The sequence below is a fragment of the Protopterus annectens genome, chromosome 7.part0, assembly GCF_019279795.1.
Source record: "Protopterus annectens isolate FY-2018-M chromosome 7.part0, PAN1.0, whole genome shotgun sequence".
Classification (NCBI taxonomy): Eukaryota; Metazoa; Chordata; order Ceratodontiformes; family Protopteridae; genus Protopterus; species Protopterus annectens.
The window spans coordinates 1856224517-1856252016 of record NC_056739.1 but is presented as its reverse complement, the minus strand read 5'-3'; the positions used below and the strand labels follow the sequence as shown (position 1 = coordinate 1856252016).

The 27500-nt window shown below is 37.6% G+C and overlaps 1 long non-coding RNA gene across 3 annotated transcripts in view; it reads right to left on the bottom strand.

Annotated features, from left to right (window-relative positions):
- Positions 1 to 4349: 4349 nt before the first annotated feature.
- LOC122807252 overlaps positions 4350 to 27500 on the bottom strand; it is a 1461171-nt gene continuing 1438020 nt past the window's right edge. For all 3 annotated transcript variants that reach the window (XR_006365609.1, XR_006365610.1, XR_006365608.1), the window contains one exon: positions 4350 to 4622. This is a non-coding gene — a long non-coding RNA (uncharacterized LOC122807252). The remainder of the gene's footprint in view (positions 4623 to 27500) is intronic.

The window sequence follows — 27500 nt, the reverse complement described above, 5'->3', positions numbered from 1 at the left end:
CAGCAATTTTTTTTTTCTACTTCTTCCAAAACCCTTATATTCCATCTTTGTTAACTAATATTCTGTCCATTCCATCTTCTCCACCATCTTGCCTGCCTTATTTCAGATCTCTTTAATTAGTTATCTGATGGGCTTTTTGGTCTCTAGCTAATCGCACATACACTACACAGGCACTACACTTCATCTCATGTAAACTTTCATTTTCACTTCATATAAACTTTGAACAAACCAGTCAGTTTTACCAGTTCAATTCATATAGCCTCCAGGCTAGCAACTTCAGTAACATTCAATAAGGCTTTTCTGAGCTGTTTATTAGCAGAACACAGAACATCACTGTGGCCCACTCCAACCCAGGATCAACACCATCTTTGTATCCCTACTCCAGCATGCAGCCCATTTTTGTCACTGTTGACGAAAAGACAATGCCTTTACTCATTGGTTCACTCAAAACTGTCCTGAGCAATCTTAAGTTTATAACAGTTTTAATATCTCTCCAAACAGATCATCCCAAACAGATGATTGACTTTAAAAGCACAACATATGCATCATTCCCATCCATCCAGGTAAGAGTTTAGTTTTTGGTTGTTGTAAATTAACTTAAGCAAATAAATGTTCATCTTGTCCTAATTTTACATTGTAACTGAAAAATGCCTTTTGTGTTTATGAAACGTCATTATTTTCACAAGGTGTATTTCTGCTCTGTTTTTTTTCCTAAAAGTATGCAGTTCTGCAACCATGACTACAACTGAGGATTGGAGGATGAGAGACTGCAAGTATAATGTGCCAACATCACTAACCTTTTGAGTAAGCTATAATTAGAGTCTTCTTTTCAATGAAACTTACAGTGTTACACATCAGGGTCTCTGCTTTCTGTTTCATGTGATTGCAGATCTAGTGCACCCCATGTAAAGGTACTTTGTATGTACTCCATGATTGAGGTATCATTTCATGGCTATGTCATCAGTATCCACAGCTGGCCTGGACCCAGAGACATCAGAAAAATGACTGCTACTTTAAGCATAAAACTGAAGTATCTAGAAGCCAAAGTGTATAGTTTGAAGGACACCTCCATCTACAAACAAGAGTCCTGAGAAAAGTACTTTAAACATTAAAAGTAAAATAAAAGGCTATCATGCCTAAGAAGAGAGAACAGTCATATGTTTGTACTGATCAGAAATCCAAGATGCAACTTCTCGTCAGCATCAGGTCATAGCCTGGCAGCAGCATGAATGCTTTCTGCAGACCCTTAGTGTCTGGTCGTCAAGACACACTGGTAAATGTTCAGCTTATTCAAGCACTTTCTTTGCTATGTTTGCTGTCATGCATCAGGTGTGCGTGGAGAAAATACACGATCTGTCAGTTTAGAAGATTTTGAGTGGAACGCTGTATCTGGAATTCTCATTGATGTATGAAATCATTGCTTTTTTACTGTGGTTTTCAATGACATGACAGGAGTCCCATTTGTATATGCTTTCATGTCATAAGGAGACCTTCAGAAATTGTCTCTGAATTGCCATATCAGCTGCTTTACATACAAGGGTTTTCCAAGTGATAGGTCAGTAGTGTGTCTACTTGCTGTATTATACCCAAGTTGTTTACTGACCCTGTTATGCTGCTTCTGTTTCAGCAACTCTTTTATTAGAGATGCCTGTGAATCATTGTGATAGTATGTTATTAATAGCATATCTTTTTTAGGCACTACTTTATGTTTTGTTGCATTCTTCAAGTACACAAGCATGAACACAGAAGTACACATTACACACATAAATACACACACACACACACACACACACACACACACACACACACACACACACACACACACACACACACACACACACACACACACACACACACACACACACACACAGACATATGCACACAGTTCAATCTGTAGTGTGGTTTGTATTGCTTTCAACAGGGTAGTTTATTTAACTCATGGGGTGTATTCTTTTCTTATATGAGTGTTGGTAAATGTTTCTGCTCTTTCTTGTGTGTATTTGGAGTAATATTGCATTTGTTAGTTATGTTTACTCCTCTACTTGTATGTGTTGTTTCACTTTCCTTTGTAATCTCAAGAATTGAGCTGATGCATGAAATTTCATTTAGGTTACACATATGTAATTCTAAATGACAATACATTTTACTTTGACTTTGACGGAAGCAGATACAGACAGACAGAAAGACACACATATGTCCAGAAACAGATATGCACAGACACACAGACATACACACTCTGTGTTTTTTACATCTCTGTCTCTGTCTCTCTTTCTCTGCTTTGCACTCCTCTCCTTGTCTTCCATGCAGTGTCATTCAGGAAGCTATGATGTCGAATCAAAGCTTCCTCTCCAAATACATGATGCTTTTCATTAATGTGTTATCAATACCGAGGTCACTTATAGAGTAAATAGTAGTTTGCAACTTGTTCACTGTGGTACCCAATGTAAACATACTGTCTCCATTGTAATGCACCCAGAAAACATATGTAAGTGCATCATTATGGTATGTTGAAATCCTACAGATTACTTTGATGTACGAGTACCTTTATATCACAAGAAAACACAAGACATGCCTCTAACACTGACAAAATGCAGTAATCACAAATATACTGAAGTTATTTTTTCAGCCCATGCAGCATTGTAACTTACAAGGAATACTTCAAATAATCAGCTAAACCTAAAAAGAAAACACACAGGTTGAGAGGTGATAAAGATCGCCTGGGAACCAATGGAAATCATCTGTGTGGATGATGAGATTTGTATTTCCGCATGAATGATCTAAAAGGCATACAAAGGTTATGATTATACTATTCTGGTGCACTGCTAAACATTTTTTGCATTCTTTAAAGATGAGAAAATGAGTTATTTATTTATTTCCATTTTTAATCTGGACTGTGCAGCAGTCCAAGGACTCATTTCTGCCATGACCCAGGTCATCATGCAGGTTTGCAGACAAGACAATACAAAGCTGCAGTCACACCTCTCTACTCTCTAGATTTTTGTGAACTGTCAAGATTTTTGCCTTATACTTTTGGTCTGCTCTCTTCAAATTTGTGGTTTTCTGGCAAAACAGTTAAGACTGAAGTCTTGAAATAATGACAGACATTTGACTTTCTGAATTCATACACTTCAGAAAACACATACTACCTCAGATCCTGTTATTCCATTACCTTTACAAGTTTTTAAGAGCAATATTTAAAATTTGTCCATATTTTTGGGTCTTTGTCCCTTCATTATTTTTGGCTTTATTTCCTGAGCTAAAAGTTTCAGAGGTATGGCTGTACTTGCTGAATTGTAGAGACAGTATGGCTATTCGTTCTCTGTAGTTTATTTTTCAGTGGTAAGGAAGTAGTTCTAGATTTTTTTTTAATGTTCAAAAAGCTCTTGTTATAATGAGTAGCCAATTTGATTTATTGATAGTAATTCAAGAACATTCAAAGTTAGTGCTCCAGTATATAAATGTTCATATTTTATTCTGTGTTCTTTGAAGAATGGTTGTATTTTTTAAAAATTAATTGTTGGAATGAACTTTTTACATAATTTTTTTATTTCAGTCAGGATTTTTTCTAGTTGTGATACAATATGTGTAAAGAGAGAGGTTTTGATTAAACAGTGTTTGTCCTACTGCAGGTTAACCTGACAGTAGAAGAATATGTTAGAGCAACTGCTAAAAAAGTCATCTATGCTCTTCAGATCAAATGTATTTCAACTGTCTATACATTGCTTCATACTGAGGGAAAGCTATGCATCCATATTATGCAAGCAGACACCAGAGTCCGTGCACCATTCTGATGAACAAACTCATCAGATCAGTGGCAACTAAAACCACCAGCTGTTCATTCTGGTGCAATGTACAAGATTTGCATTTGAACTTGCTTATAGGTATTAATGCATTCATCTTTATTAGTAAGTAGATATGACTAAATAAAACATTTTCATAGATTATGTGATAGACAACAAGCCGAGTGAGTGACTCTCTACAGATATCTTTTCAGATATTCTGGTGGGCCACTGACTTTTGTATTTGAGCATACTGTTGTTTAAATTGGATGCATGTGCAAGTACATTCATGGGCTGCATGTGTGTTTGGGTGCAGAGTGTGCACGTGTATGTTTATGTGCATTCACATATACCTAACTGAGAAAGAAACTTTGTTCGTTCATGTGCACATGTAGCATACATGGGAGGATACAAATGCGTGCTTACAGAAGCTTGATTCATGATTATCACTGTTTCCTTATATAAAACTCACACCACAAAAGATGCTTCTGAAAAAAAATAAAGCCACTTCTTGCAGATTGTATATGAAGAAAGGAAACCAGATATGAAACTGTAGCATCTACAATCACGTTATGTCATGATTCTTCTCTTTATTGATTTTGATTGAGTAAAGGATGAATAAATCAATGTCTCTTAAAAAATATGATGTTACTTTAATTTCAGTGAGCTAGTAACAAAGTAATGTTTTTTATGTCTTCTTGGTGGACATTTTTCTTTATTTATTGCTCCTCATTAACAAGGACATAGGAAGAATAATTAAACTATTTGAGAGATGAATCTTTCCACTTGCATATCTGCTTTTCCTTTTGTTTGCCTGAGTAGTTATAACATCCTTCTTCATGTCTAAAAAGAAAAGAAAAACACAGCTGAGGCTATTAAAGTCAACATCTGTAAGATGATGAAGTAGCAACTAAAATTGTTCAAACTCTGATGGTCTTGTGCACTGAACATAACTGTATTTTATCTTAAAAACTTTCCTAAGAATACATTACGTCAGATAAGCACTGCTATTTTTAAAATACATTTACCAAAGTATACATTTAAGCTTACGGTATAGGTTTTGCTATTTTTAAAATACACTTACTAAAGCTTAAACTGAAGCTTACAGTTAAAGACTTCTTTCACCACATATGAATATACTCTTGAAGCAAATTAAAATAGGAAGTGAGATTATAGCAATAACCCATGCCTGGGTATGGGGAATGCTGGATTTACCCACGGTTGGTGTGGTTTGGTCCCGAGGGCGAAGCCCGAGGGACCAAACAAAGCCAACCGTGGGTAAATACAGCATTACCCACACCCAGGCATGGGTTATTGCTATTATACCATGACATTATTTAAGAAAAGAAACTATTACTTTTCTTAAATAATGGCATAGTATAATGCCTGTTTGCTGCCCTTCTACAGATGTCTGTAATCTGCGGCAGTTCTGATGTACTGCATGCCTGCGCCAGGAGATGTCCGTTGCTTATTTTAAAACTGTCTCGCTATGTTAAACTCATTTAACATAGCGAAACACTAAAAAAAAGCAACGGAGATCTTGCTTTCTCCGTTGCTTTTTTTTAAAACCTGTCTTGCTATGTTAAATGGGTTTAGCATAGCGAGACAGCTTTAAAATAAGCAACGGAGATTTCCGTTGCTTATTTTAAAGTTATCTCGCTATGTTAAACCCATTTAACATAGCGAGACAGTGTTTTAAAAAGAGAGTTATACTAATGGAAAAAAGTATGGGCGACCGGACCTTTTGCCATTAGTATAACTCAATTTACAACGGGCACGCTGGCCAATCAGCGTGCACGTTTTGGAATAATAATGGGGGGGTCATAGTATAATAATGATGTATCATTTCTTAGCTCAACAGAAGTAACTGCTTATTGAAAGGGATCAGTTCTTACCCTTCTACTTTTATCCATGCATGTCACTGACACGGAGGCACTCTGGATTTGTAAACCTGGTAAACTGCAAAAAGGATTTAGAACTTATACAGAGATGAATCTAACATGCACAACACAACTTGCAAAGGCCTATTTCTCTGTACAACTAAAATAAGAAGTTGAGATGACCGATAGCTTTGATAGCTCAACCTACAGGATTCTCTCACCTTCATTATAAAGTTTGTCCGTATTGTTTATGTATGAAGGCTGTAAATTATATAATGTGCTTTTGTTGGGTTACTTTACGAAGTACGGTATTTAATTTCAAGGCTTAATATTGTATGAGTTCACTTCATCATTTGCTGAGTTTTGTATGATATACTTACATTTTTATTTATCACTGCTTTATAAACTTTATTGCATTGTCTCTGCAGCTTTTATGTTTTCCAAAATATAATAAAGGATCAAAATCTCTATTCACTGCTGACTATTCAGCATGCTGTTGTTATTATCGTCAGTCTGCTCATTTGCCTAAGTTTTCAGCAGAAGTACTATTTGAGTGTAGAAGGACCACTGTGGTCTCATTCTGCATGGTATAGGCACAACTCCTCCTCTCACTCTGTTGCTGATTTTTCATCATTGTGTTATTTATTTTATTTATTTATTTATTTATTTTAGTCTGTTCTGTTCTGTATTCTGTAGGGATATGATTTGCATAATGGGTAAGGTCTTTGTCTCACAGATACAAAATAAAAGATTGGATTCTGACCTATGGTCACTGGTTGTTTGGAATTTGTATGTTCTACTATATTTGTGGTTTCATCCCATACACCAAAATACACCAGGTGTTTCCACCTCAAGGTGAAAGGTAATAGGTTCAAACCTAACCTTCCCAGTTGAACTTGGGTAGTATGCCAGCAGAGCACACTGAAAAATGGAAGAGAGTCATGGCCAGCAGCACAGACTCTAGGTGGTGCCTATCAGCAGAACAGTTGTCTGTTCCAGCTGTGCAGTATCTTTTAGATAGGAGAACATAAATCAGAGACTATGCACTATATCAGTGCTTAGTGGTGTAAAATTGACTGTAGGTGATTTGGCCACATTGTCTGATGCTGTCAAACTTGGCTGCAGAAGTCTATGTGCCCCTACTTGCCACAGCATAAAACTCAGCAGCTCTGGAGCAATACACTATTCGCCAGACAGTGTCTATTTGCCTAGCTTGAGATACCTCTGTTATTCATTTATTTATTGATTATTTTTTTTCTTTGATGATTGGGAGAGTCTGACTAGGCAAAGACCATTTTTGATGGAGGCACAGGGAAAAAAAATTCCAGCAGTTCTATTTAAGGTACTCAAGACAAAACCATTTTTTACAAAGATACACTACACAGATAGTTCTTATGATAGCTATATACAAACAGGTAATTGCATTGCACTATAAAAAGATAGAGCAGATATTTTTTTTTCTGTGGTGACATTGTGCATGATATTAAATTCCAAGTATAAAACATTTAGTATGCAAACAGTTCATGTGCAATATATGTAACAAGCACACATTAGATATGACTTATAAGACATGGGTAAATAGGATTACAGTATAGATACTAGGAATAAATAAAACTGAGGTAAGAAGTGAGAAACATTAGTCAGTAGACAGATAGTAGTTAAAGATAGAAGATGGAGAGAGGCAGTGTACAGCTGATGAGTCAAGGATAGTGGGTGTAAGAATACTTGCTCTAATTATGCTGAGTGAAAGCTAGAGATAAATCCAATCGTTGTGGAAAAATGGAACTAAGAACTGCTCCACTGACTATAGGCTGAAAATACCTGCTTGGGATCAACCATCTACTAGTCAGGGGAGGACAAACTAGAAATGGTGTGGCCATTTTTGGTGAGAGTGATTCTTCTGAAAACAGTGAGGGATATCACTGGAACGAGTGAAAGACTCATGCCAATCAACTCCAATGTAAGGATAGGACAGTATTCATAAGTCCAACCAATGCCCTACTCTAGGACATGGAAATGAGTGCATTCAGGCAGCAGTGGCAGGACCGACCAGATAAAATGGAACAAGATGAGTTGGCATTGATAATGTGGAACTTGAGTGCTCATACTGTGTGAAGCAAAATAAGATATGAGAACTGAATATGCCCTTATGGGGCAGCAGGAATAAAGAAGGAGAGGTCATTCTAGACTTCTGTCTAGCAAATGACCTGATGGTGGTAAATGCATGGTTCCCCTACGGAGACAATCACAGGATCACATAGAAAACTGGTCAGTATGCAACTCTGGTAGACTTCCATCTGATAAGGAAAAGATACTGGAATAGAATCACAGATTGCAAAGTCATCTGCAGTGAAACTGTCTTCCCTCACCATGAGCCACTAGTGGCCACAACCAGCTACATGCAAAGACCAGAGAAGGCTCTGAGGATAAGACAGAATAGGATGAAGACCTGGCAGTTGACTAGAATGAAAGTCAGGTGTTCATTGAAATTACCAGATCTCTAGCACCTCCATATGACAAGGGAATAGGTGCAGATGAAGAAGAGGGAATAAGTGCATGCTCAGACCTAAGCAAAAAACTCCAAAGCCTTCAAGCCCTTCTTACTCTGGAGAATGTAGACATCTTTGCATGACTGAGACTTGTTTTAAATACACACAAAGTGCTCTGGAAGTGCAATGCTACAGTGCCTTTCACACATTCAGGCCCTCAGCAGTGTGGACTGGGGCCAAAGAAGGAAGTGTCTCGATCTATGTTAGTAACAACATACCTCCAGGCTGGTTAAACAGGATTAAACATGGAGCTCATCCATGTGCAAGTCACCAGAGATAAGGTCCTTCACCATATCATGGTTAGCTACAGGTCACCATCTGTGCCCCTAGACTCTCATGACCTTTATCTAAACCTATTAGAGGTGCTCAATATCCAGTCAAAAACCCTATTCATGGGTGACTTTAACTACTTCTCTATAGGCTGGGAAATGTAAACTGCTTCAAATGCACAGGTACAATCCGTCCTGGAATTTATTAACATAAATACCTCAGAACAGATAGTGCATGCTCTAACCAGAGGATCAAATATACTAGATCTGATACTCACCAGCATGGAAGATCATTGCATCCCACATGTCATGTCCTGACTAGTGAGGTTGGATCACAGATCTGTCTCATTTGAAGGAAAAGTCAACCAGGAAAATCCAGCTGAACTAGTAACAGTTAGAAACTATTCAGAGGCAAACTACATCCTACGAAGTGACAATTTGTCAAAATTCAAGGCTCCCTCCAACCCCGAGACTGCAGCTACCTGTGCAGAATTACTCACAGAGTCCCTATACAGATAAGTGAATGGCTGAATAGAGGCTGCCATACCTACTAGAAACAAACTCAAAACAAACACTGAAAGCAAACCCCACTGGTGGAATTCTCATCTAAACAGGATATATAATAGAAGAAAACGCATGACCAAAATCAGGAAAAGCAACTCCCTTATAGACAAGTACTCTCTTATACAAAGAAGAAAAAAATTGTCTGATTAAGTCCAACTAGGCCATCTATGAGGTCAGGATAGCTTCACAGGCTAAGGACAATCAGAAGGCCTTCACCAGCTACATCCAGAACCTTAGTGGTAACACATAAGAGTGTGTTGAACTGGTAGTGAAAGGTACCACCTACCTCAATCAGGGTGACATAGCAAATCTACTGGCTGAGAAATTCATATCAAACCTCACCTCCCACTCTCCCCAGCTCCACTATGTGAAATCCCCTCCAACATACTGCCACCCCAAAAACAGCAGAGACCAGGTGCTGGCAGTACTTGCCAAAGCAAAGAATACCACCTCCATGAGCTGACAACATTCCTTCTTGCCTTCTGAACAGTCTAAAACATAACCTATCAAGATCACTTGAGGCACTCTTAAATACAGCCTTGAAACAAGCTACATTTCAAGTGAATGGAGGACTGAAAATGTTATTCACCTCCACAAGGGTAGACTATCAACCAGCTCAGGGAATTACAGAATTGTTAGTCTGACAAGCCTAATCTGCAAAGTCATGGAACAAATTATCATGGAAACGATAAACAAGGACATTGGCAACCTACAGACATTGGAGCCATCACAATTTGGCTTGTTAAGAGAGGATCATGCCTACCTAAACTGATAGACTCCTTTGAGAGGGTCACCAAGACAATGGATGAGGGTAAAACAGTGCATACTGTGCATCCTGACCTGGCTTAGGCAACTGTACAATATCCCACTCAGGCATTGCTGACAATCTCTCTGATCCAGGTGTAAACACTTACATAACTTGCTGAATTGCTGGCTGGCTCACATTCAGAACCCAAGAAGTCAGGATCAGTAAACTCACCTCCATCAACAGACTGGTCACCAGTGGATTACCCCAGGGATCCATACTGGGCCCGTTCCTGTTTGGCATCTACTTCTCAGAAGTCAAGGTTAACATTAAAGGGTCTGGCTCACTAAATTCAAAGATGACTGTAAATTGAGAGTTATTATAGATTTTCCCAAAGACACCAACATCTTGCAAGACGGTTTAACACAGACAAAATGACTGGTGCCAAAGCCATAGCCAAAAACCGAATACCAAAAAATGCATTATAATGCCCTTTGGGAAACTATCAATGCAAGTTAATTACTCCATTGATAAAATGTCCCTATGAGTTGACCCAAAAGTAAAGGATCTGGAAACATATGTAGACAACAATCTGGCCTTTGACCAGCATGTAACTAAGATAATATGAAAAACGCTCTATGTCACCCAGCTTATAGGTAAGGGTATGGCATCCGGGTGCAAGGAAGTTACAATACCAATCTACATTGCCCTTATCAGACATGTCATTGAATGCAATAACACTTTTGGCATGCATCTAACACAACAGTTTGAAAGCCCACAAAGGTTTCTCACCAGGAAAATTCAGGGCAAGAATATCCTGTCCTACACTGATCACCTAAAGGCTCAAACTCTGTATTTAGTCTCCTACATGCTGCTGAGAGGGGATCTTTGCCTAGCCTACTGGGCTTCCTCAGACTCAGCCCTGATAGATCCATTGCACATGTTGAAAACAAACAGCACCAGAAACACTAGATCAAGGGATCTGAACTTCACTTGTGACATAAACAAAACATGCTGGAGAGAGACAGATATGCATCCCAAAGGATCCAAACACTTTGGAATAGGTTCCCCATCTGTGTAAAATAATGTTCATCATTGACCCTATTCAAACAAAACTTTGACAACTGGATAAGAAATCGGATATTTATCCCAGGTCTGGTCCCTATGTCCCCTATGGACAGAGGCCATCAATAAGAAAAGTATTATCCTAACTAACACTCCCTTAGAGATCCTTAGCCACAAACTAACATGTCCCCCAATATGATAGTTGTTGTCCAAATGATTTGGGGTGCACGGCTAGACTTATAAGGGACCTAGTGGTCATTAGTCTAGTAACAACCTATTAAGCTAAAGATGGAAGTGTCTCAAAACAGCATGTGTGAAGACTATAGGACAGGTATGTGTCTGAGCCAGCTATGGAAATAAGGTACTTAAGGAAGGCTGGTAGTGGAATGCAGAAGTCTAGGTAGTTATCAAAAGAAAGGATAATACAGGAAAAAAGATGGCACTCGTGTCTTTATTTGTTGCATTCCATTTAGTATTACTTTGGTTAAGGTATTGCTTGAGCTGATATATTCATTGTTACTTATTAAATTACACAGTACCTTTTAGTTGCTTTTGAATTCTACCATCTAGTCACACTCAAGGATTTGTACAAGTTAGTGAACGGATGTGGTGATATAAATGGGTATCACAACCTGCATCTTCATCATAATGCTGCCTCTTTGTCATAATGCTGCAGGAGATGAATGTGACTCTATGAAAGTTAAGTGCATAGTATCACTAGACAAAATCCTTTTAGCTACCTAAATGAGTGAGAGGATAAATAAACTGTCTATCATAACACAACTGAACCTAGGTACCAGGATACAATGGAAAATTAATTTTACTGTCAGGATTGTGAAACATTTTGCTATGTTGATCGACATTTTTCCTACATTTACACAGACCACTGCATAGCATGCAAACAAAATATTTTGAAAAAAAAAAGATTCTTGTGATTCTTGTGACTAAAATGAAGAAAACTGCCCTCAAACTGCTACTATATTAAAGTGTTAAAATACTTTGATGAAACTATGCAAAGAGGTCCAGCCACCTTGTTGTGCCTCCATATGCCTGAATGCAAAGACATCCACAATATTTGTAATCATGAAAACGTTAGTTATACTGTCTGCTTTTTACCCTTGCTTTTCACTGATGAAAAACACTGTGCATTCAAACAAATACATAGAATTAATTGATCAGTTCCATTGTCAGCCTGATAATTGTAGTATGTTCTCGCTGTGAAGAGAATAAAGATACTTATTATGCAGGAATCTTTAGTTACATAATACAACACTTCCATTATGTGGCAATCAGCTACAGTGCAAACAGTCCAAGAGTCTTAGTTTCAAAAGATTATGCAGCAAAAGTGTATTCCTCTATTTTCCTTTGTGTTGATGATGTTCTAAGGTACAAAGAAAATCAAAGCAGTCCCTACCCAAGTTATGTTCTTCCCCTACATCTATATGCAAAAACTTTTCATATAATTTCTGCAGTTATATAAAAGTTGGAATCAACAATTCATGTTGCTTCTATTTATATATTAATTTTCATTTTATAGTACTCTGTGCCTACATTCAAATATATAGAATTGATTTGTCAGGTTTAATGTTAGTCCACTGTTAATGTCCTCTTTATACTCACACACAGGTAAAAACTCCCAAATTGGACATTTAAAGCCCTGTAAAAATGAGAGTTAATAGATTATGCCAACTATTTCTTTTGTGTGCTACGGTATAAGGCACAATGAATCCACAACCAAAGTGCTGAATAGTCCAAGTCTTTTCTGTATTACCCATGCACCCATGTACAGACTCTCCAGTTGATAATAATAATCATGTAAATGGAAAAGGTAAAAATGTCATGTTGCCTGTATTATCTATAGGTTTTCATTGACTATCAACCAGAATGCAATAATGTTTTTAGTAATGCCATGTTAATAGAGTAGCAACAAAGTTCCGTGTGAAAAACTGTGTACTTTTCAGTTCCTAACTCCCTCCTCCACATACCATTAACTATTAATTCTGCAGTAAGCAAACATTCAGTACTGGCAGGTATTTTTCTTATTTTTATCTAGGACATTCAAAATATTTTGTACCAAATAAATCATATAAGTTACCTTACCTACTTATGGGAAAGAGCACTACAGATGCGATCTTTGCTCTGTGAGTGTTGATGGAGAAGTACAGAGAATGTCAGAAGGAGTTGCATTGTGTTTTTGTAGACTTAGAGAAAGCATATGACAGGGTGCCTAGGGAGGAGTTGTGGTATTGTATGAGGAAGTCAGGAGTGTCAGAAAAGTATGTAAGAGTGGTACAGGATATGTACAAGGGTAGTGTGACAGTGGTGAGGTCTGCGGTGGAAGTGACAGATGCGTTTAAGGTGGAGGTGGGGTTACATCAAGGATCAGCTCTGAGCCCTTTCTTATTTGCAATGGTGATGGACAGGTTGACAGACGAGATCAGACAGGAGTCTCCTTGGACTATGATGTTTGCAGATGACATTGTGATCTGTAGTGAGAGTAGGGAACAGGTGGAGGAGACCCTGGAGAGATGGAGGTATGCTCTAGAGAGAAGAGGAATGAAGGTCAACAGGACTAAGACAGAATATATGTGTGTGAATGAGAGGGAGGATAGAGGAATGGTGAGGATGCAAGGAGTAGAGGTGGCGAAGGTGGATGAGTTTAAATACTTGGGGTCAATAGTTCAGAGTAACGGTGAGTGTGGAAAAGAGGTGAAGAAGAGAGTACAGGCAGGATGGAGTGGGTGGAGAAGAGTGTCAGGAGTGATTTGTGACAGACAAGTACCTGTAAAAGTGAAAGGGAAGGTCTACAAGAGGGTAGTGAGACCAGCTATGTTATATGGGTTGGAGACAGTGGCATTGACAAAAAGGCAGGAGTTTGAGCTTGATGTGGCAGAATTAAAGATGTTAAGATTTGCACTGGGTGTATCGATGGTGGACAGGATTAGGAATAAGTATACTAGAGGGTCAGCACAGGTTGGAAGGTTTGGAGACAAAGCCAGAGAGGCACAATTACGTTGGTTTGGACATGTGCTGAGGAGGGATGCTGAGTATATTGGGGAAAAGATGCTAAGGATGAAGCTACCAGGTAGCAGGAAAAGAGGAAGGCCTAAGATAAGGTTTATGGATGTGGTGAGAGAGGACATGCAGGTGATTGGTGTGACAGAGCAAGATGCAGAGGACAGGAAGAAATGGAAACAGGTGATCTGCTGTGGCGACCCCTAACGTGAACAGCCGAAAGAAGATGATGATGATGAACTTACCTGCTTATGCATTTGCTAGCCTATTGCTATAACAACCAGTGTTATCCCTCAGCATAAGATTACTACAACAAACATAGAATCATAAACTGCAATAACATAACGGCATTCAAATAACATATTTGAACACTTAACATGTTACAGATTTGACATATATCAAGCATTAACAAAAAAAAGTTTGTAAAAGCATTGTATAAGTAGAATCAAAACAAGTCTTTTGGTTTTCATAACTCTGTTTTTGAATTTAATGATGACAGTGATGCAATACATCATTGAAGATGTCTAATAACTAATATTGTTTTAAAAATTTATGGATGGATTATATTGCTGAAAAGTCCTAGTAAGACAAATGTACCTTTAAGAAAATCATTACAGCCCTTCTTTTGTCACATTTTATAGTCCCATATTTTGCTTTTCCCCTTCATTGGAATAATATGAATTTGGGAAAATCACCTTGCACGCTCGCAAGTTTACAATTATTTTATTAATGCGCAAATGAGCCTGGGCATAAAATAATCCATTGCTGAACTTTTAATAGAGCCTGGATTCAGCCTTGGGCCAGTTCTATCATATAATCCTAGAGTATCAAACTGCACTGGTGAAAATGATATGCAAAGGAATAATATAATACTGGAAACTATGTGCATTACTTTTCTAATGCACCCTTTTGGAACTAAGCGCGCGCACACACACACACACACACACATATATTTATTTATATATATATATATATATATATATATATATATATATATATGTGTGTGTGTGTGTGTGTGTGTGTGTGTGTGTGTGTATATATATATATATATATATATATATATATATATATATATATATATATATATATATATCTCATACAAGTTCAACAAGCTCAATCCCAGACAGATCTTACAAGACAGGAACAAAGCTTTATGCTCATTAAAGTTTCTATGCATGAAACTTGGCTGTCCCCATTTTTTATTTATTGAACAGATCTGTTTGAAGATGGACATGCTGACCTGCAAGTCTGTTTTACTCAGACTGCACTTTAAGTAGATAAGACTCTTATCTCTCATGAATGACAATAAGCAGAAATATATGTTCAGTGCACAGTCTAAGTCTGACTAAACTAATAGGTACAGTTTGCAAATTAGAAAACTAATGCTTGAAAATATGTGTTTACAGATAGAACAATAATTATCCATTGTCAAGATATAAATAAAACAACTTAATTATTGCAATTTATTATTATCCGTTGTCAAGATATGAAAAAAATACTTGATTATTTTAATTATAATTTGGAAGCATGTATTCACCATTATTAAAACAATATGGCAATAGAAAGGCATTACATGCAAAGGAATGGTACTGACATAGAGAACTATTAATGATGATCACAATAAAGGGACGAGTACCATCACAGGACATAGTTTGTACCATTCGTACAATATTTTATTCATTCTTATTCATTTTAGTGCAGTAGATTATATCAGTCTAGTTTTACAAAAATCTAAGCTGTTTGTAGTTTATGCTGTATTCTCAGAATCCTCCCGTGATTGTCATCAGAGTAGAGACATAGCATGCTGAAGTTCTGCACATTAGGTCCATTTAACGTCTGGTCTGTACACTTTGCTTCTCTTGTTTCTCCACTACTAGAAAATAATGCTTTGCACGTATCAGTACACTGGACCAATTAAAGAATATTTAATGTAAATGAAACTGTTAGCATTCAAAATAGTTTATGAGATCACCCAGCATTTCTAATGTCAGCTGTGGAAAGATTTGCTGTTTGTTTGTTTGATTTTTTTAAATTTTTGATAATGTGTCTATTAATAAACTGAAATAATGATGGAACATAGATAAGGTACTTGCACTCAAAGTACTATACTGAATAATTCTGCATCTTCTGAAATCTTAATGCAGGCCAAATGGTTTAATGACAGAAAAAAAAAAACATTAGGAATACAGGAAATGCAAATCTCCATAGAAAGTTGTAGATCATCAGATTGGTAGAACTAATCTGTTTTATAAAACTGCTACTAATACATTTCTGGAAGTTAATTTGAACATGAAAGAATGGGCAGCTAGTGATGCAGACAGATAGTGATGGTTCTTTTAGAAAACATTTCCAGCATTTGATTTTCAGATGAAAAAAAACTGGGGTACATTTCTTCACAGGACAGTGTCAAAGTCTGTGCATTAGGTCTGTTTTAGAAAGAGATGAGATCATCTGGAACATTGAGGTAGACCGTGACTTGTTGTCATGTCAGTACTTAACAACAACAAAATCACTAGTCTTCCAAAATGGCCAAGACACTTCAAAGCATTTTGGAAATCACCTATAATCTGTAGCCTTGTTGTGACTTGTTACTGAGCTTATCATTTAAATATCTTCTTCAAAAGCTATAGTGCTTCTGTACATCTCTCTGGGGGGTTTGTAGAGGAGATGACCACTGCTGCAGTCCATTGCCCATAACATATCACAAGCTTGCAAGCACAGCAGTCACATCTTGTAAAAATCTGAAAATTCTAGCTGTAGAAACTTAGGAATTCTCATGCAATATGTGCATTTCTAACAACACCAAACAAAGATACACAGATATGCAGATGTACACACACACACATGAGCACCTTAAGCTCTCAACCTTCCATCTCCAAAATGAGGAACACTAGCCCTCATAATGTGGAACAAATGGGTAAAATGTGTAACACATACTAATGGCTTACTAACAACTTCAACTAGGAAGGTCATAGGATGGTTAAAATATGCTGATTTTACTTTTAAAGAAGATCTTTTAATGAATTAATATGATTAATTTCTATTTACCATGGATTTCACTTAAAAAAAATTCCTAACACTGAATGTGTGACACTCTTTCAATGTGGAACTTTGAGGAACTTTGAGGAACATGAACATTTTAAGACCTCAAATGAGGTACGTTCCTCGTAATGAGGAACACTTGAGATGTATGCGAGCACCCCACACATAGATTCGCAGATACACACTCACAAATACCACACACACAACTGTCTATTTATGTGACCATCTATGACCATCTGTCTATCTTCCTACTTATTTTTGTAATTATCTATCTATCTATTTATTTTTCCAAATAGGTATACCATTAATGTCATATAAACCATCACTTTTTCCATATTCTTCTGAAAAGTAACAGCACTAGTTCTTGGAAGCTTACAGCTATCTAGCTGAAGCTTTCAAAATGGCTAACTCTGCCCTGACTAAAAGAATACATGTTTCATTGCACAGACTTGACAGCATTATAGAGCTCCTTATAATTTTATTTAAGAAGTAGGAAGTAATTAAACTAAATCAGTCATATCTTACATTGCTTCTGCATTCTCCTATATGGTATCACATTGATGCATATGATATACTAGGGGTTAAAATGTATTAGCAATTTCAATTTCCAAACAAGCAATTTTCTGTACTTTCACTTGGTCAGGAGGGGGTAAGTGAAAATAAATGCAGAATGTTAGTGTTAGCAGTTGCTCAAATTTTTTGTTATAGTACGTGACTGAGGCACATTAATGGGTTCTTATCCCCTAATTCTTATGGTCCTATATACAAGATTCACTTGCCTGCAATATGTTAAAGTGTGGCAGTTTTTGGTTTACCTCATTAACGTTTACTGGCTCTTCAGTTGACATTGTGTCCTATTGCCACACTCTTCTACCATAACATTCCTTAATCACTGTATGAAGCATTGCTGCTATATTTAATTACTATTTCATTTCTTCTGCAGGATACCACATTCTATGCATAGCCCACTGACTGGTCATGGAAGCTGCCCATCATATGCCCCTCCTCCAGTAAAGTAAAATACATCAAGATTTAATGTGTATCTAGTCCAGTTGCAGAAATATAAGGACTTCACAAATTTCTGAATTCTTATTTTCCAGTGTTTTCATTTTCTCTGCACACTGCCATATTGTGATATACACAAGGTAATGCTAATAACAATATACATCCTTTGTCAATGCTGCCCAGATGTCATGGACTAAACTGTAAGTCACTTTTCTGCAGAGGTAAAAATTATAGTGTCAAGGATGTCCACGTCCTTTTTACCCCTCTGTTATGCAATAAAATGAGTGCATTTCATTGTTGCTTACTAGTATGTCAAGCGCATATTTAAATGTGGTCACACTGCCTACAAAAAAGTTTAGCATAATCAATGCTTCAAGCATCAACTTCCAGTTTCTAAAGGTATAATATAAGATTAGAATTTAAAGAGAAGGGGAACTGTACAATAAAAGGAGACATGAACTTGAACAGTTTATCTTCGTATGAGCAGGTAGAATTCGTTATGCTTTAGTAAGACTAACAGATTAGGTAGGACAGGTAGGAGAGCACCTTCAGCTGCATGGACTTTGTTCATTTTTCATAAGTCACCTTCACCAGTCATGATGTTAGACATTCTTTTATAGCAGACCTTCTGTGGATGTTTTACTTCTTGTGGAAGAAGAGCAGAGCACTGATGGATGAGTTGTGTGAAGGTACTAGCAAAAATTCTTAGGGTAAGGTGTACCACTGACTAATGTAATCCAACTGTTGTCAGTAAGGTTAACCATACTTCTCAACATCTTAGCACAAGAATTCTGGACAAAGATAAAAATATGGTGATAAAAGCCCAACAACAGGAACAGATTTTAAATATTGCTATTATAATGTTATAACATTTACAAAATAAAATATTTCGCATTAGCATGCATTTTCTGAAGTGTATGAAGTCTGAAACACAAATGTGTGTTATTTAATAACTTCAGTCCTCAATGATTTGCCAGAAAACCACAACATCTAAGAGGACAGACCAAAAATATGAGGCAAAAATCTGGACATTCTGCAAAATTCTGGATAGTTTAGAAGTAAGAGCTTAACACTTCCAAAGGCCTCTAAGAGCACTTTTTTTAAGTTTATGTAGACAGTGTTACCTTCTTGATAATCAGAGGAAACAGCAAGATTCATCGCTCATACATGGGTAGAAACAACAATTTCCACATTCCAATTTCCACATTCACTTGTCAGCTGAATGGGCTTCATTTTGTTTTTATCAGCCACCTTCACCAGTCATGACATTAGAGATTCTTCTATAGCAGGCCTTCTGTGGATAGTTACTTCTTGAGGGAGAAGGGTGGTGCATTGATGGATGAGCTCTATGAAGTACTTATGAAAGTTGTTAGGGTATGATGGATCACTGTCTAATCTAACTCAGTTATGCTCAGTAAAGTTAACCTTACTGAAGGTCCCTAAAAACCCTTTTTTTCTAGCCATAGTAAATTTATGTACCCGGTGATACCTTCTTGAAGGACAGTGAAGACTTATAGGTATTTCTAAAACATACCAGCAAGATTCATGGCTCATACAAGAATAGAAATGTCATATTTGGCATCTTAAAAACAGCTGTAATAAACAATTCATGCACGTTAGAAAAACACACAGTTTTTCCAATGTGAACATCATTCAGTCTGGAACTTATTGTGATGAAAGATTTTCAAAAAAAAAAAATTTTTGTAGAAGGGGAAAACCCTTTAACTGCACACATGTGCCTTTGTCTGCATATCCCCTTACTTAATAAAACAAGTTCCAAGTTAGCATTGATTTGGAAAAAGGGTGAACTAGTAAATTCAGCAAAAGAAGTTTTTGACTAAGTGAATGATTTTTGTGTATACATGTGTGTGTTTGTGCATTTTTGAGCCCGCACCCATGTGTTTGTGTATGTGTATGTCTGTGTGTGTGTGTGTGTGTGTGTGTGTGTGTGTGTGTGTGTGTGTGTGTGTTTCTGCGTTTGTGCACTTGCACATGCGAGTGCATGCAGGTGCATACATGCTTGCATGTGTGTGTGTGTGTGTGTGTGTGTGTGTGTGTGTGTGTGTGTGTGTGTTTGTGTCAAACTTCAGATTAATAACAGAAAATGTAATATTTTAAACCATGCATGTGTGATAAAGTAAGGATTATAAACACATTAACATGTCCTGAAACCACCCCCAAATTCTAGGTCACAGTCAACTGCTGTTTTGTTAATAGATCGATATCTAGGTTGTATAAGTGCATTAAGTAACAATAGGAGTGAATAAAACAGATGAATTATCATGCTTGAGTGCTGCAGGAAACAATAATAAAGGGAAACAAACAAACAAACAAAAAATGGAACAAAATGAAGGAAAGTATCAAGAGCTCCTTTTAGAAAACAGACAGAGAGGTAGGAGGTGAGATAACAGAGGGAAAACATCTGTTGACATGACAAGAGGGAGCCGCATAAAAATGAAAATGGAAAAAAGAAGACAGCATGCGTAGATACTTTCAGTTTCTGTGTTGGTTCACCTCTCCCTTCACTGAGCACACAGAAAGATACATCCATGGTAAACAACACAGACCTTCAGACAGAAAAGAACTCTGTGATGGTGGTGATAATTGAAGGTCATGGGTGCAAGTATATAGTTCTTCAATGAATAAGACAAACAGGTAAAAATGGACAGCAGACAACTCCAAAGGAAAAGGTCTAGGTTAGAGGTTAATAAGTAAAGAAATAGGTCAATGAAGAAACACAGAAGTCAAAATTAAAGGTTTCTTCCCCGTTACCATCCTGTCCATTGTACTGTTATTGATATCACACAACAAAATTAGTGCATAATAGGCAGGTCCCCATATAATACTCTGTACATGGTATTCAGGGTAACTGATTACATATTATTCATATACATCCATCGGGGTCCCTTTTCCTGATCTATAGTTAAGCACAGTGGCAGATGTTGTTTAGTTAAAGCACTATAGGCAGGATAACCAATATAAACTGATTTTTACACTGTAGGCAAAGGCCTGTCATGACACTGAATACCTGTTGTGTGATTAAGTGGGGTTATTGAAGTAATCTGATTTGTGCCATTGCCAAGGTCAGTGTGATATCACCTGATTGGTCAGTGAGATCACCTGACCAGTCAGTGATATCAGCTGATCTGTGTACCTCTACCAGGATCTCCTTTTTAGTACATTATTAGGTACTTACATATTATCGCAACCACATATTCTCAGCATTCTCAGCAGCACGTTATTTCAGTGACAATGGAATACCATGCTGCCAAGAATACTGTAAATGCCTGGTTATAATAGGTAGTACTGATCACTTTAAGCTTATCTACATTATTTTTGGGCACCGTATTTAAGATAATACTGTTTTTTTAAAATATAACTAAGCAAAGACAAGATATTTCAGAAATAAATGGTAGAAAAATGAAAACTTTTTATGTCCGAAGAATACTTTCTGTTTGGTATTACAAACCGTTATAAATTGTGTTCTTAATATGTGTTAATCAATGAAATATTTATAGAATGTTAAACTTCTGTGCCATTTCTTAAAAGCCCTTATCTTTTTCTGAAAATCTAAAATCCTTTTCTTAGCAGACACAAACTTGCTTAATAAAGGTCAAACCAATTTCTACTTTAAAGATGAACCATTCAAAATCAACTGAGTAAGCATAATTAAGTGTGGTTGCATAACAGCCAACCAATAAAGCGTGGTTGCGTTAATACTTTCTCGAAAAAGTAAGCAAGTCTTCTGCTTATGTTTTTAACGTGATTGTGATACTATCTTATTTTAAAATATAAGCAGAAGACTGACAATGCGTGGTTGCGATAATACATAAGTACCCATTATTACTATAGCATTAGAAAGTGTTGCTGATAACCAGTGACTGTTATAATATAGAGAATTATGATCAGGTCTCCAGTAATAATCAACTTATGAGTCTGAGATATGGATACCAAGAAATTCACCTTGAGATCGATGCTTGAAAGGTGAATCTTGGCATCCCTATTGAAAACTCATAATGGTTATGATTTTTAAGGCCTGAGCATAACACTTTGTAGTGCATGGAACTTTATCTGCTCCATGTTCTACCAGTTACAGAAAACAATGTGGAGAGTGAAGTGTTTTACTGGCCTTATTGTTCATTTATTATTTATTTATTTATTTATTGACATTTGTTGAATGGGAAAGTCCACTGGGTCACTAAGTCATTTTCAGTGGAGGCCCAGGGAGAAAAGCTCCACAAAGTATTACAGAGTATACAAACTTAAAAACGATAATCAAGTTACATATACAAAAGTAGAGATATGTAACACAGTAGAGTAAAGTATACATTATTAAGGCTTGGCATGAAAGCCAGTAACATACTTGGCACTGATGAACAGAGAGCAGGCATAAACAGTGTATTAATCAGAAGAATGAAGAGCTTCACTTTCTGCCACTATTATTTATTGGCTGGCAGTGTTCACTGTTAATCCTGGGTGGGAGACCCAGTCTTAACAGGCCTTAGGGGTGCTTAACGTAGAAGATTATGAGTGGCTCACCTATCATAACCTGCTTTTATGTGTTTGAGACATGGATGCCAAGAAATTCACCTCGAGAATCTTGGCATCCACGTCAAGATGGTGAAAAATCAACTATACAGGTGCAAGGACAACAGCAACTAGAGAAATTATACTTTACGTTCATAAACTTGTTTGAATTCACCCAAATGATACACTCATCAAGAAACTTCTTTTATGCCATTTCTCTACACAATGACAATTCCACAGGAGGAATATTTAAAAAAAAGGTGTTTAGATACAATATCTTAGTGATATGTTAGCATCCTGCCATGTTGAAATTTAAATGACTATATTTGGTCACTCAAGAAAATGACATTCACACTGATGCTGCTGCAATTTACAACTCAGTTTTCATATAAATGTTGTGATCTCTGTTTAACACATGCATTTCACCAAGATGTAACCACTAAAATAACTCAAAGCCAGCAGAAGAAACATAATTTAAAAGCACTGCAATCTGAAATTATACTTTAAGAAATAAAATGTGGATTAGCTGCCCTTATTCCAAGGAAGGGGATGTCCTGTTCAGCAGTGTGACTCACTATCTTTCTCCAAAACATTCCTTATATGACTGGATGGGTATTCACAAAATGTCTCTGGGATTGATTGATTTGGCCTTCCTGGTGTAAGTGTGGCATGAGGGATGGCACTGGCAAGGCATGTATGATCATAAGTCTTAGCGGCCTTGGAATATCTATGAATTAATAAATCTAAAAGAGTACTAAAGAGAAAGGATATTTTAGATGGGTTACAAAAGAGAATGCTAAGAGAAATGTGAAGAAATAAAGAACAGATGCATGTTAAACTGGTAATCAGAATAAAAATGTTTACTTTCTAATGTTCCATTTTTTCAAGGAAGGCATAAGTCATGTGCATCAGTTTCCCAAGACGTAATTTCTGGTATCCATGATGTAGTAGCACTTACACTACACATAACTTAGCAAAACTGATTCAAATCTTAGTGGCAACCATTTTATGTTGCTAATTAAAGGAGAAAAGGGTGGTCATACCTACAGGGACTTTTTAAATGGTGATCATAAAAAGCCTGAGGAGCTGAAAATTGAGTTAAGGCTTCTGTTATCAGTATCAGTGGCATTCCAGTGAAGATGTGCATTAACTTGAGCATTACATCTAGGTCTTCCCCAAACATACAGTCCCATGATTGCTCAGATGGTGACTACTTGTACAAATTAGTGAACTTGTGCTGCTAATCTGCACTTGCTTGTCTTTATGTCGGACTTGGTGTCAGTAATATATAAAAAGGTGGAAGGGTGGCTGGTGAGACCCTACGCAGTATCTTTTATTATTGATATCATCCTATTATATACTGGTAATATTACAGTAATTTAAGCAAGGACACGTCAATGAAATAGAGTTGGTTTATGCTGTCAGCCATCATTCAGTTATAGCTTGCTGTTCACAGATGACAATCACTATTTCTGCTGTCAGTGAGTCCTTATAAATCTTTCTGTGGTTGGGCAGATCGTGCCTTTCCTGTTCTAATCTGTCTTTGATAGTATTTGTGCTTAATGTCACAGAGTGTACCTAGTGGAGCACAGGAGGACAAACTTGCATGGCAGATGTCACTTGATGTCATTGACCCCATCTAAAGGCACTATAATCATTTAAAATAAGAGGAAGAAGTGGGCCTTGTGTATGATGTTGTTATCTTGCCAAATTTTAAAATAATGTCAATGGCTGTGCCCAATAACTCATAAGACAATGGAAAAGGAAAGCTTTTGCTGATTGTGACCCTGCCTAATAACATAAGTTACACAATCAATGGGATTCTCTCTTTATTGTGTCTCATTTTTAGTAGCATCACTGCTCCTACCTAATGACACTGAATAAGCCTGAGCTGCACTAAGTATCAGTGATCAGGTGATGTTGTGGCTTTACCTAATCATCCAATTACAGACTGGACAGGGGACGATTCTATTCTCTCTACAATACTCATGTAATGGCATTGAACATACATTATAAATGAAATTTTTCATATAAAACACTCTATGTTACTGCAAAGGGAAATACATAAAGCATACATGAAAAGCATGCATCCTTTTATTACTATACTGGAAAAAGCTCTGTAAAATTCTGAAGTAGATTGACTCACCATTCTCTGAAGCAGTATACACTACCATAGAAATATATGAGACAAATTTGCATCTGTTAACATTCATGAAAGAAAAGTAACATGATTACAGTATGCTCAATACTTTAAAAAACTACAGATAGCAATATCAATAATAATCAGGCCAAAACATTTAAAAACATCTGTCAACATCTAAGTCATGCTAAATTTAACATTTGACTTATCTGCCGCCTCCCGTTCAATCTATACAATAACAACCATACCCTAACACAATTTTCCATGTTTTTAACTCCCAGTAAGCCTGTCATACAGCCTTTTGCATTGGAGCATATGGATTATATTAATTTTAGCTTTTAACAAGTTTCAGATGGTGCATCAAATGCTTTGCAACAAAGTTACCTTGCAGTTGTTTAACTATGATACCGATATCCAGATTGGTTAGACAGCATGATTCCCTAGAGATATTTCAAGTGCAATTAACTGTTGCTAGGACACTTATTCAAGTCATTCCCAGCTACAGGACCCCCTCCATGAAGTAGGACATAGACTCTGCCTATTTGGATCTACTTGAGTCTATCAAGATACATCTGAACAACATGGTTTTGTGCGACTTTAACTACCCATCCATTGACTGGGGAAATTACTCATGCAAAGACTCACTTGCCCAAAGGTTCCTTGACTTTGTTAACTCCAATGCCCTGGACCAGCTAGTTGACACCCCCACTAGGGGTGCCAACATCCTGAATCTGGTGCTTACCGATATGGGTGACCACTGTAGCACCCCCATTGTCAGATCTTCCCTGGTGAGATCTTACCACAAATCAGTCTTATTCAAAGTTACTATAACACCTGCCCACCCAGTAGTACAAATTAAACTAAAACATTTCTCCAAAACAGATTATAACCACTTACAAGAAGTAAAAATAACTTCACTGCACCTCCCCCTTAGATGGAATTGGCAACTATGCTGAGTTCTACACAAATGTTTTATACAAACATCTGAACAACTGCATTGGTTCATAAGTTCATAAGTAGGTACTAGGCTATCGGACCAAGGGCCTAAGTAAGCCTAGCCAACAAGGTTCCCTGGCTTATGCCATCCAAGAAAGTTAATTTCCTGTGCCCCTGTCGAGCAGAGCCACAGAAGTGATCTCTGGTTGTATTTCCTATTTCCCATCCACTCATCAAGATTTTTCTTGAAGAGTACTAATTAGGAACTTTGCTTGATATAGATGGTAGCTTGTTCCAGAGTATAGGAAGTCTTGGGGACAGGAATCTATCCCCCCAGCATGTCCTGTTAATTGTGGTGACAAGGTTTAGGTCTCTAGAGTATGTAACTCGGAGGGATTGGGATTTCCTTAGGTGTAGCATGTCCAACAGCTCTGGGTTTAACATAGCTTTATATATTAGGCAAAGATCTCCTTGGAGTAGGTGACATGCTACAGAGTAAAGCAAGAGTTTTTTGAGACGGTCAGTTTAGGACATCTGTTTGAGGCCAGTAATCCTCTTTGTGAGGTACGTCTGTGGCCTTTCCACCTACTGCAGATGTCTTGTGAGGTACATTCCAAAAGGGGTGTTGTACTCTATAATGGGTCTAATGAGTGCCGAGTAGAGGGGAACAATGACCTCTTTTTTACCTGGATGAGAACCCTTTTGTGATGAGATGTGCACATAGAAGGATTTCCTGACTACTGTGGTGATGTGATTATCAAAGGAGAGACTACTGTCCACCTGAGTCCCGAGGTCTCTTATCACACATTCGGAGTTTATGTGGTAGTTCATGGGTACAGAGTTTTTTACCTAAGAGGATGACAATGCACTTTTTGGCATTGAGCTTGAGGCCATGCCTCTGACACCAGGCATCTGCCTCAGTGAGGCCCTTCTGTAGGATGTCCACATCATTTGAGGACTTGACTATGGCTCCTAGTTTGCAGTCATCTGTGAACTTCCTTAGCCAGAGCCCTTCTGTGTTAGCATGTACTTCAGAGAAGTAGATACCAAACACGAGAGGTCCCAGGACTGAACCCTGTGGTACTCCACTTGTCACTGGTTTGAAGTCAGATTTGGAGTCTGCAACTTTTACAATGTGGGTTCTGTCAGTGAGCCACTTGGCAACCCATCTTGTGATGTAGGGATTTATACCTAGTTTAGTGAGTTTAGCTATAATTCCAGAATGGGGGAGGGTGTCGAAAGCCTTGGCGAGGTCAAGATAGGCTGTGTGAACCACCTGCTCGTCTACGACTTTGGTGACTGCCACAAAGAAGTTGATCAGGTTCAGAAGGCGTGATCTGCCTTTCACAAACCCGAACTGGGTGGGGTCCAGAGTTTGGAGGTTACCAATGTCATTGTTTATGAGTTGCATGATGATACGTTCCATGGTCTTGCAGACAAGGCTCATCTGGCTAATAGGGCGGTAGTTCCCAGAATCCGTGGTGGCTCCCCCTTTGTGGAGTGGAATAACTGTTGCTGTGCGCCATTCAGTGGGCACAAAGCCTGACGTGAGACTATGATTGAACATGGTGCTTAAGTGAGGAGCCAGTTCGTTCTGAAGTTCATGTAAAATGCAGCTTGGGATGTTGTCCAGTCCCATGGATGCTGTGTTTTTGGTTTTAGGGGAGGGTGGCCTAATGGTTAAGGAGTTTGCCTTACAAACACAAGGTGCAGGGTTTGAGCCTCACAAGGGATAATTGGCTAGGCTTAAAATGGCCCTACACTGACCGTCTCAAAAAACTCCAGTTTTACTCTGTAGCATATCGCCTACTCTGAGGAGATCTCTGCCTAACATATAAAGCTATGTTAAACCCAGAGCTATTGGACATGCTACACCTAAAGAAATCCCAATACCTCCGAGCTACATGCTCTAGGGACCTAAACCTTATCACCACAATTAACAGGACGTGCTGGAGGGATAGATTCCTGTCCCAGAGACTTCCTA